The 11,286-nt window shown below is 42.0% G+C and overlaps 2 non-coding genes across 2 annotated transcripts; both read right to left on the reverse strand.

Moving 5' to 3' along the window:
- Nucleotides 1-6,170: 6,170 nt before the first annotated feature.
- Nucleotides 6,171-6,286, reverse strand: LOC121877571. The gene has a single exon (XR_006091020.1). It is a non-coding gene; the product is annotated as a U5 spliceosomal RNA (small nuclear RNA).
- Nucleotides 6,287-10,059: 3,773 nt separating this feature from the next.
- Nucleotides 10,060-10,222, reverse strand: LOC121877570. Its single transcript, XR_006091019.1, has one exon. It is a non-coding gene; the product is annotated as a U1 spliceosomal RNA (small nuclear RNA).
- Between the last annotated feature and the right edge of the window lie 1,064 nt (nt 10,223-11,286).

Here is an 11,286-nt window from a genome sequence, read left to right on the forward strand (position 1 = left end):
GATACTGGACCCGTTTCTGGGCACACTGTATGAGATCCAGCGGAACCCGGACTGGGCAAGATTTGAAGAAGTACTGATTGAGATCGAGGTAGCAATCCAAGCGGCAAACAGGATAAACATCTCTCAAGGACAGAACACGACCAGGAAAATCACCGATGTCAATGATTGCAAACAGATCCAGAGGCTGTACAAATACAACCGTCGCCGTGCAATACGGCTAATTGTCGAAGGAACGGCGCAAGATGTGAAATAAGCAAGGAGAGAATAGAGGAACACTTCCAACACATGATGGTCGAAAAGGAATGTGACCTAAATACCGTGGAGCACATTCCCGAACCGCCAGACGACACACCAGAGATGGAAATGCAGCCCTTCACAGAGAAGGAAGTATTTACAAAACTAGCAGCAGCAGAAAATTCGTCACCAGGTGAAGACAGAATATCATATGATAACTGGAGAAAGGCTGACCCAAGCTGCCGAGTTATGGCAGCCATATTCAACGTGTGTCTAAGAGCCAAGAGAATACCAGACTCCTGGAAACGATACAGAACAATATTTGTACCCAAAAAAGGTGGTAACCCAGAAGTCGTTTCAAATTGGAGGCCTATAACACTGAGCCGCACAATATACAAGGTGTACACGGGATGCCTCACAGCACGACTCAGAAGGTGGCTCGTTGACAACGAGGTACTGTGCGCTGCACAGAAAGGATTCATGCCAAGTGATGGGGTTATAGAACACAACTACATACTTCAACATCACATGGACGATGCACGACGGAACAATGGCGATACCTGCATAGCAGCACTCGACTTGACCAATGCATTTGGCTCAGTGTCACTGGACCTCATCAAAAGAGCGCTCAACCGTATAAGGGTGGAACGGGATTTTGAAGCAGTAGCAGGAGACATCATCAATGGCAAGACGACAAGAATCCTAACAAAGGAAGGAGAAACAGAAGAGATACCAGTGCAATGCGGTGTGCAACAGGGGTGCCCAATAAGTGGTCTCCTGTTCAATATAGCGGTCGAACCACTGTTGCGGAAAATCGCGGCCGAAGGAATGATACTGAACCAACAACACAAGCACCCATGCTTAGCATATGCAGACGATATAACCATCATTACAAAACAGCAAGATAATCTACAGCAACTCCTCTACAAAGCAACAGAACCAATGCAGTAGGATGGGACTGGACATAAATCCTAGCAAATGCTCATCATTGCACCAGTCTGGACGAAGACCTCGAGGAATGCGCCAGACACAGTTCTATGTGGGAGAAACGCCCATTCAATGGAAGAGCGATGGCGAAGCTACGCTATTCTTGGGGCGACCAGTTGGGTTCCATCTTCTGCCAAACATCCAAACAGTAGAGGAACTAATGCACCTCGGGACCAAAATACTGACAAGCAAGCTAGCACCGTGGCAGAGAATAGATGCATTCAAGACATTCATGTACCCGGCAGGAGTGCATGCAATGAGGACTTGGCAACTGAGGAAAACAGACTGGGCACACCTGGACAACGAAATGAAGACAATGCTGAAACACACGCTACATCTACCGTCAAGAGCGTCGAATGAGTACCTATACGGAAGCAGTAAGGCTGGAGCGTGTGGTGTCCCACTCGCGGCAGAAGACTCTGACATTTTCCTGGTGGATACCGCATTTAAATAACTCACGTCACCGGATCCTGTCGTCAGGGAAATAGCCAGAGAAGAATGCCGGCGAGTGGCAACAATGAGAACACGACAGGAGCCAAGCATGACCGACGCATGCATTTTCTTAACACAGGGAGAGATGCAAACGCGAGGAGGAGACCACCAAACCATCTGGTCTAGAGCCAGATGTGCCTCAGGCCGAATGGGGGTTTCCTGGATAGCAGAGGGAAGAGACAACATCAAGATAAAATGCACGGACTCCATCATTGAAGAAAAAGATAGAAGGAAGGTAGCCAAAACCATCCGGAGCCGGCGACGACAGATGAGAGATGAAGTTCTGCAGAATAAGCCTGACCAAGGGAAAGTGATGAAGCTCGTAGCACAGGAGAGAGCATCATCAGCATTTGTTCGAAATGGAGCGTATACAACCTTCGCAGACTGGCGTTTCATACACCGAGCAAGACTGAACCTACTCCCCGTCAATGGAGCGAAGCGAGGCCAGAATAGGGATCGGAGATGTCGTCGGTGCAATAGAGAAGAAACGCGCCCACATGTAGTAAACCACTGCATGATACACGCTCGAGCCATGCAAAAGCGACATAATGCCCTGGTGGATAGAGTACGAAAAGCCGCAGAAGGTCGACATTGGAAGATCATGTCGGCAAATGAACGAGTACCAGGAGCACCAGACAATGGACGTCCAGACCTGGTGATTGAAAAGAACCGAGAAGTGATCCTGATCGACGTCACCTGCCCATTCGAGAATGGACAAGAGGCATTTAAAGAAGCAAGACTGAGGAAAGAAGAAAAGTATGCAGAACTGGCAACAGAGATGAGAAGACAATACCAGCAGGTGAAGGTGGCTGCATTCATAGTGGGACCCCTGGGAGCATACGACCCGGAGAATGAGAAGCTGATGAGGCGACTGGCATCAAAGGGATACCTGCGCCTCTTCAGGAAACTGTGTGTAAGTGATGCCATTCGCTGGTCGAGAATGATTTATATAGATACCTCAGGTGCTAGACAGTATGTAGGGTGAAATAAACCCAAAGTCAAGATAGAAGAAAGAATAGGTTCTAGTTAGTGGAATAGGAACACTATGTATAAAATGAAATAGATAGTCAGCCAATGGTCACAAATAACTGGAATACCCAAACTATTGTAAATAAAAAACTCTGTATCATTCTTTTAAATAAAATATATTCTTATTTCTCTCTTTTGCTACTTCCATACTTAGTACTAGTTGCGGGACCTGCTTCTCGGCCTTTTGGCTGAGCTGTGTGCTGGATGCCATCTTGTACTGAATTCCCGGCCAGGCAATCACGAATGTATCGTCAAGAGGCAGATGAGGGAGGAGCAAAGGGTTTGCCATTTTCCATTCCAGTGTGATGTGCAATACTGCCCCAACAAAGAGAGGCTTGATCAACCACAAAGTAGCCAGACATGTCCGACAGTGGAGGAGGAGGAGGAGAGACAATCAACGTCAGGTGGAGCAAGGACAGCGGAACCAACAGGATGTCTTTTGGCTAAGATCAAAGTGTAGTATCTGTTCTTATCAGCTTAACGGGGAGTACATAATCAGTGTCCTTTTTACATAGAAGAAAGAACACAGATTTGGACTTTCTAAGAGGTGAAAGTATGAGAGTTGACTATACTATATTTTAGGAGGCGGGCAGGGAACCCGGTATTTCTCCATTGCTGTGGTTATTACTAAGACCATGCAGTGAGAGGAAACATACCGGGGGTACCCCAAAACCTGGTCCCGGAACCGGAAAGGTAACCCGGGACCCCACGTGGGTGCTTCATTGTACCATGCTTTGGGATTTTTTATTTGCAGGCATCCTCGCAGAGCGTCCTTAGCGGAGCTGGCATAATCGACGAAGAGTGTCTCTAATTTCAAAGCATCAAGTATCTGCGGCATCCCAACGTGTCGCTGGAAGGGTTCCTTGAGCTTCCAGTATTCACCACAAGTTCCTCCACTGAACTTCGGCGTCGGCCTTTGGGAGAACCTCATATTTTCTAACAGTTCTCTCACCCAGCCCTCTGACCTCGGCAGGTCGTCCTTTTGGTCCTTCATCAACGTTAGTGGTTTCGGTGAGCGAGCTTGATGCTCGGAAGTACTACTGCGCTCCCCCTGGTGAAATGTTCCCGGCTCCGCGGTTAAGGTGAGCACCGGGAGTCCTCTTGGAGTATATAGCGTTTTTTCGTCAGTTTTGGTTTGAGGAAGGTCGTGTCTCTGGTAGTGATAACACCTTTCCGCGATCTTCTGTTGTTGTTGAACAAACGGCTCACTTCTCTCCATATCATTATCATCATCTGCGCAGTGTTTCCATTTTCGTGTTATGATCATGTAAATAGAAGTTTTGGTGCTATTTCATAAAATCAGTCTGGAGCTAAGCGTGTGCTCCACCATTACCGAAATGAATTGTAAACCTGTCTGGGGATTTTACTGAAAGAATATCATTATTTTAACGTAATATAAAACAGTACAGTATATTTCAATCCAAAGTTTCTCAAGTTCAATCTTTTACTTAAAATACTGTACTTGCAAGTGGTTTATGGGAATAAGATTAGTAATTTGCCTAAAATAAACACCTTGCATGTATATTGTGACGGTTCAGTTGTGTCAAGTGGCAGGGCAGGGTGTGGGATCCTTATAAACCAGTACACAGAACAAGGTACTGATGACACGAAAATTGGACAACGGCCGAGCAATTTTAGATCATCAACACAAGCCGAGTTATATGCATTGTTAGTAGGATTAGAAAATGTTGTAAAGAGGAATAAAGATATATATTTTTTTGTTGATAGTAGGGCAGCTTTAGATTCTTTGAGCAGCGGGAGTTCAGTCTTTGAACACATTATTGGTTTATGTAGAAAAATTGTAAATACAATAAGGAAAAAAGGCCATAGTTTTCGATTTGTATGGGCCCCTTCACATGTGGGGATTGGTCTTAATGAAGCAGTAGATATAATAGCAAAAAGAGTCACGGAAAAGGCCGAGATTGACAAAATATGTATTAAAACTTTGAAAAAATTATGAGCAAATTGCGGAAAATACAATCAATAGAAGATAATTTAAAAAGGAATGAAATATATGAGAAAAGTGAAACAATGAAACATTACTATCATGTTCTCATGAACACAAATTTTACAAATAGGAAAGATAGGAGCAGGTGGAAAGATTCGGTGTGTATGGGGTTAAGATTAGGGTATAAATATTACTAGGAACATGGAGCCGAGAGAAGTGAACGGGATATGGAATGTAGAGTTTGTAGAACATCCAGGTCCCATACCCTGCCACATGGGATGCCCATTTCTTAATGTATATAGAAATGCCCAGATAAATAATGTCTCCAAGCAAATAGAATGGATGCTTAAAAATAGGAAAGTAGATGAAATATTCAAGAAATATAGAAATTTTGCATCTGGAATATAACTATGTACTATACAAGATATATCTGTATTAGGGATTTATGTGAGTCCTGAGAGGGACATTCCTGGACTGGGGTGGCGGATGACTTAAGTCACTTCATCCCTTTGAGATGTATTTTTTTTTATCTCAATAAACGTATCAATCAACTACGTGAAAATGAGACTACGAACTCATTTTACTTTCCTAAGATCCTTTTTTCAAACTTCGCTGTGACTGAGCTATCGAAGACCAGAATTAAATTGATTTCAAGGTTCAAGATGGCAGTCCCTGGTGAACGTTCCGGAGCGTTAGACAAGTAGTATTAGGTTACACCCGTTAGATTTTCAGATATACGTGGCGTGAGAGTCCCCTTCAGGATAATTAATTAATTTCTTAATTAACACCCTTACAACAATTTCACCATGAACATCAGATTCTGTGATGTTCATATATGAAAAGGGGGTGACTTCAGCCACAGTTAACAATTACTGACATCTCTAGGGATGACGTCAATGATACCTCATTCTTAAAGTAGATTCTACCCTGACTTATATTGACAATTTCACTAACAGTAAATACAATAGAAGCTTTCAACATCAGTCACAAAGGATCTTGAACGCTTCATCTGTAATCAGACATCTCTAAGTTGACGCAAAGTAAGGGTGTTCTCTCACCAATTCAAATTTCATGAACACCCTGTGCGGTATTTTGGAATACCTGAGTCTCTCCGGAGGACTCCGTTCTCCCGAAGTGGTTAGAGAACAAATATTTCAAGTAGCGAACTCAAAAGGTTTACAGATTTCAATTCAATTTCAATATTTTTTATTTCTTGATAGAGGAAGCGGGATCCTAGTGCTGTCCCTAGGTACCCTTGGTTTGTTTGAAGTCTAGAGCAATTTTTAATAAGTGCATGAAATTAATTTTATGACAGATCTGTATTCTCCCAACCTGATTTAGATATGTAATAGTCGGGATAATTGTTCCATCCAGGACGTTGTATATGTGAATAGATTTTTTTTTTTTTACTACATTAGATCACATACACTTGATTACGACATTGTATGATTCTTTTCAGCTAATTTGAATTAGTTTTGTGAGCCCATGTGAATGGGCTAAGAAAAAATTAATTAAGACTCATTGAGTTGTTCCCCCCCACGGAAATCTTTAGTAAAAGGCGAAAGATTTATGCGTTTTGAAGGGAAACCAGAGCTATGGTCGCAAAGTTGTTCAAGACCCCAACAAACATTAACTTAGAACATACATGGAGTTGTAGTTCCAGTCAAGAAAGACATTAAAGGTTTTATTGTCCAGTGTCTAGAAGAGTTTTAAAAATAAGATTTACAAGTCCTTCGTAACACTTAAGACTACCGTGATTGGCAGTCAAAAGAGGTATTACTTAATGTGGATTTTCTTTAAGAGGATTTAATTTACATAATTCCTTTAAATCTGAACAAATATAGCAAATCAACGAGAATGTTATTGTTACAATGTTATGACTGCGCTTCAACTAAGGTCTTTAAGGGCATAACTTAGTTCATAAATGTTCTGTTTTATAATATGGCCCTCATTGTGCAACCGTTTAGTCATAATTAATAGTAATCTAATATAATGAAAATAAACCTGGATCTTGATTATAGAAATGCTTTTATTCTTATGTAATATAAGTTATTTCAATGGTGATAACCACCGGTCTCTCATGTCTACCTACCACTATTACGCCTGTATGAAACTGTTAACTTCAGGTCCGCAGAAGTAGCAGTCCAATAAATCTTAAAAAAAAAAAAAAAAACATTAAATAATTATTATAGCGCTTGAAATACTATCTACTGTTATATCAAAACATGAACGAGAAGAAAAGTCAAAAGCTAGCGAGCTACAACTTAAATTATTAGTATAAAAGATCAATAAAGAATTTTAAAATACAGCATGTCTAGTTGAGCCCGGATACTTTTACTCTCCTAATTTCCTTCAAACTTTCCCCTCATTTACGTCCACCTAACCCCCCCCCCCCGCCCCAATACTTCCAAAGTACTTCCAACAAAAACCCAGCAACAAATATTAGCCCTTCATCCTTATCTACAGGCTTCAAGTCAAGTTTGATAACGTAAAAAAAAACAAAAAAACATAGGAAAAAAATGCTTCTGTAACAGTGCCATGTAAATTGTCATGTTTTAGAGAAAATCTATGAGAATCTAGTTTAGACAATATTCCTGCCAAAAAGCCATTATAGAGGCATATTACACCAAAAAGAGCCTGCCTATGTGCCTACATCTTAGGCCAATCACCGTGACCTCTAAGTGTGACGCGAAAGGCGCAGCTGAGCTGTTTTTTTTGTTTTTTTTATTGGACACCCCCTTACATCCTTGTTTAAGGTGAAGCGCAGAAGCGTTTACAGCGCCCAACAGGGAAGCATGCTAAGTTCATGGTTGATGATGATGATGGGATGGAGAGAAGAGAGCCATTGGCTCAAGAAGGTGGAAGACGGTGTAGGAGGAATATGTCTCATGAGTTAAGGGCGTAGAAGCCTGAAGAGTCAAGGGCGTAGAAGCCTGAAGAGTCAGTGGTTTATGTCAAAGCAAGTTATTGGAAGCTCAAACAACTTTCCCTGAATACGAATTCGCAACTTTCGATTTATAGCAGGTACCTACTTTGCTGCCAGGTGAACAAGGACCAAGGGAAGCTGGCAAGTGTGTCGGAACAAATTTCCACCGACCCGGGAATCGAACCCGTGACAACTGGCTTGCGAGGCAAGAGCGGTACAGCTCTACCCACAGGCGCCCCAGCTGAGCTGATTTGCTGAAAATTAGCGTCTCCTACCCAACTACAATTGGGTTGTACAGTAATAAGGTTGAACAAGAGGACAGAACATGATTATGTCTCGTTGGCAATTATGTTTATTGCAATGGTAATTACTTATCTATTTTCATGATAATTTCCGATAAAACGGTTTTGATGGTACAATAAAAGCAGGTACTGTAAATATAGTAGGTGTTACAAGAAATATTAATACTTAGACAATAGATTTTTTTTAAGAGATGATTTAAAGGAAGGGAGCGTAGGCTTTGCTCGGATGTGTGGGGGTAAGTTGTTCCACACCTTCACACCGTGATATTTTATGGAGGAGTAGCTCTGGGTGCCTTAAGTTGTATCTCTGATTATACCGGAACTGGAAATAATTATTGTCAAGCAAGTGATTGATAGATTCAGATTTGCCCCCGAGGGGGATAGTTTATTGGGCACCCCCTTACATCCTGTGCAAGGTGAAGCGCAGAAGCATTTACAGCGCCCATCTGGGAAGTATGCAAAGTTCATACTTGCCTTTATGACTCGTGCATTAAGGGGGTAAAAGCCTGAAGGGTCATAGGTTTTGTCAAGTTACATAAAGTGAGAGAATGATGAGTGCGTGGGGGGAAAGTTCCCGGTACATTTCATCTGTTTATGGCAAAGCGTGGCAGGTCCCTAATAATGTCAAGTGCCAGGCCTGTCACTAGTAGGAGGGATATCTGGTCAGGGAGGGAAGAGGTGTTGGTAACAGCTAGGGACCTGTAGGAGGTGGTCATAGGGCACGTGAGGATGTAGTGAGAGAGGGTGTGAGAGTCGGGTTGGCCACAAAGTTTACAAACAGTGCGGCCAGGCTCAGGGTTGCCAATGTACTCCCATAGGTACCTGTACCCTAGGTGCAGTCTCATGTACATAATCTGTTGAGATCGAGTCAGGGATTGATACTCTTTGTAGTGGCGGTTGTCGTCACCGGTTACAGCGTCATAGTGGCATAGTGTGACGCTACCCCGTTGCTTCAGGTGTGTCCAATTTTCATCGAATGCCTCTCGTTGTGTGGCGTGTATGCGAGATTTGAGATGACTCAAGGAGAGGGCGAGAGCGGCTTCAATATCTTCTTCTTGTGTAGCTTCTTTGGCAAGCCGACCTACAGTGTCACAGGCAGTTATTCCTATAAGTGACGGGATCTAAATAAACTTGACACGGATGTCATCAGTTTGTTCTAGCCCGGCGACGGCGGCTAGGGTGTGTTGGGCGGCAGGGGAGGAGGGGGAGGCTAATTTGAGCCTCGCTAGCGCCGAAGTGCTGTCACTGATTATAAGGAGGTTCCAGCGTTCAGTGCGAGCATACAGTAGGTCGCCACCTCATGAATGCCCGCGAGGATGGCTATGCTTTCAGCATCAGTGGAGGAGGCCCAGTCGTGGACCCTGATTTTCCTGCAGGCCTGGCGCTCAGGAATCCACACAGCTGCCCCAGCGCTGCCCAGCGTGGTAACAGACCCATCACAGTAGACGAGGATAGGAGGGTGGGAGGTCTTAAGAGAGGAGGCGACATCATTAATCTGCTCAAGGCAGTTAAGTTTGAGCATATACCGCAGTTGGGTGGATTTACGACCAGGGAAGGTGTGGACGACAACATCAACACTCGGGGAAGTCCACGGCGGTAGAGGCGAATGAAAAGTGATTGATAGATTTGTAAACAAAGGGGCACAGCAGTAGGTGTTAACATCTTCGAATTTAAAAATTTTCAATATAGCTAATTTTTTATTTGTGTGATCTGTTTTTTTTTCAAGTAGGTCATTGTCCGTACAACTCTATTTTGTGCAGTAACCAGAGATTATGTTTTTGAAGAGCTAGAGGCCCCTCCCCCATACTGTGTGACAGTGTATCAGGTGTTGGTAAACAAGATCATGATAGATTTCTTTCATTGCTGTGACAGTGAGTGACTGTTGAGTGTGATACAGACTATTAAAAAAAACCCAACTTCTTTCAATATTATGAGTTACTAGGCATCAATTAGAGAGTTTGAAAATCTTTCATTCACACGTAATTGTCAAAATATAAATCATATAAAAGTAGCGTAGAAAAAATATTCTTTGCTGACCTTAAGCATAAATCAAGTACTATTTATTAACAGAGACCTTGTTAAGCTGTAAAAATACGCCGTTGTACCTTATATTTCTTATGTAATCCCTTATGAATTGTGTAAGGGGGATAGCGCGAACGCAGTCCCCCACTAACAAAAATTGCGCACTCGAGTTAACCACATTTGGGTTAATCGCAAGGGTCAGCATCACCGGAGTGCAATGGTGAGCCTCGCCCTGGGAAAACCGCCTTCGTGATCACGGTATCTCCTGTGCCAGGTAAGTATGCACGAACATCATCATCCTGAACCCTAACCTTACTTGACTGACCATCAATGCGCTGAACCTTCTTTTTTATGTTATTTACCTCATTTTACAAACAAATAAAATGATTACTCTTTCTATAATTCGTAGTATGCTAAAATAAAAATTTCCAAATTAAAAATAAGAGCATGTGATAGAAATAAACAAGTTTGGCTTTATAAACTTTATTCATTTACAAACATACTGGGCTAGAAAATGTTAACTATTGATATTTATTTTCGCGTTTTTCTTGTGTCTAAATCAAGATGATTTCAAATTAGATCCAAAATAAAGTAATTAATAGTATCTCAACCACCATCTTTAGATTGATTTGCCAGGATAAGTTTGTTAAAGTTGTTAGGTATTCTGGGTAATAAGTTCTATATACAGGAGAGAACACAAACACCTGTATAGTTTTGTAGGTTCGGTTTACTGGATAAGAGTATGTACACAGAGGTGGATAGCACTGCTCCCTAGCTAAGGTCCTGGTCAACTACCATAGACGACGTATGGCAAGTGATACATTAGCAGCTTCCATACGTCGCCAGGCACATTAATTAAGCGTGTGGGATATGGTAATAACATTGCCACACGCTGCTAGCTAGGCTGAATAAATATAAATGGAGCACATACATAATATACATACATAGTACATAATCCAGCATACATAATATACATACAAAAGTATAGAGGTAAGCCAAGTTTTCTTCTATCTCAAATTGACCTTAAGTTTCTCCCTCTCACGATTAAGTCGTTTGGGGTATTACTTATAATATCAATTATGAGGAACTTGCTATCTAGTGAGGGCTATCCCTCCTAATATAAAACTGAACATTGTGGAACTACTTTCTTTGGCATAGTAACAAGATCAATATAGCCCAGTATCATTTTATTGGGAAATTGAATAATAACCAAACTAGAAATTGATACAATTCCAAATTTTCTTCAATTATATGCAAGAAATGTCTATACTTATGTAATCATTTTACAAATACTTCAGGAACTACTTTTCTGGGCGGAGCTTCATTCTTTCATGAAGGTTGGCATA

This window comes from Homarus americanus, unplaced genomic scaffold (genome assembly GCF_018991925.1).
Source record: "Homarus americanus isolate GMGI-L3 unplaced genomic scaffold, GMGI_Hamer_2.0 scaffold45640, whole genome shotgun sequence".
Classification (NCBI taxonomy): Eukaryota; Metazoa; Arthropoda; class Malacostraca; order Decapoda; family Nephropidae; genus Homarus; species Homarus americanus.